Source organism: Penaeus monodon, chromosome 30 (assembly GCF_015228065.2).
Source record: "Penaeus monodon isolate SGIC_2016 chromosome 30, NSTDA_Pmon_1, whole genome shotgun sequence".
NCBI classification, from domain to species: domain Eukaryota; kingdom Metazoa; phylum Arthropoda; class Malacostraca; order Decapoda; family Penaeidae; genus Penaeus; species Penaeus monodon.
Window position 1 is genome coordinate 5,879,229 of NC_051415.1, and position 669 is coordinate 5,879,897.

The following is a 669-nucleotide window of genomic DNA, read 5'->3' on the forward strand; positions in this document are numbered from 1 at the left end:
ACAGCACAACGCTAAAAACAACAGTGAATGAATAAACGATACCTTTAGGCGGGATAATTCCCCGATGAACATGATTCGTTCATCAAAGCTCTGCCATCATTAACCTCTTCAATTCACAGTAAGGTTAAAAAGCTTCCAAAATTCCCTTCCATTGAGCCTCTTCTGAAAAAAAAAAATCTTTGATGATCACCCTAATCACTCCGTCCGGTTTGGGTCCCAAGCATTGAAAATTAGTCTAGCTAATGGATACCAAATGACAATAGGATATACTTACAACCAACGTCTGATGCGTGTTTGTAAAAGTGCTGTGTTTTATGCATTGCTGTTGTCCATAATTCAGACCCATTTTCCATGAAACAGAGAAATCTCTTTCAACTCCTCTAATGCGCTAATAGTGAGAAACGGAGAGAAATAGATAAAAAACAGCAACAGATTTTTGTTATATTTTTTTTCTTATTTTATCGTCGATGAAATTGTGATGTGAGTGAATGTAAATCATTTTTTAAAGATGATCATATGTATGTACAATATACAAGCATCCCTAAACATGTATTTGTGTGCCTGCTTTATTGTAAATATCTTAATTATAACTGTATAGGTATGAGCTCAGCAATATAGTGTTGGGTTTGAAACCGCGAGGTCCCGGATCCACGCCTGCTCAGTTCCTTT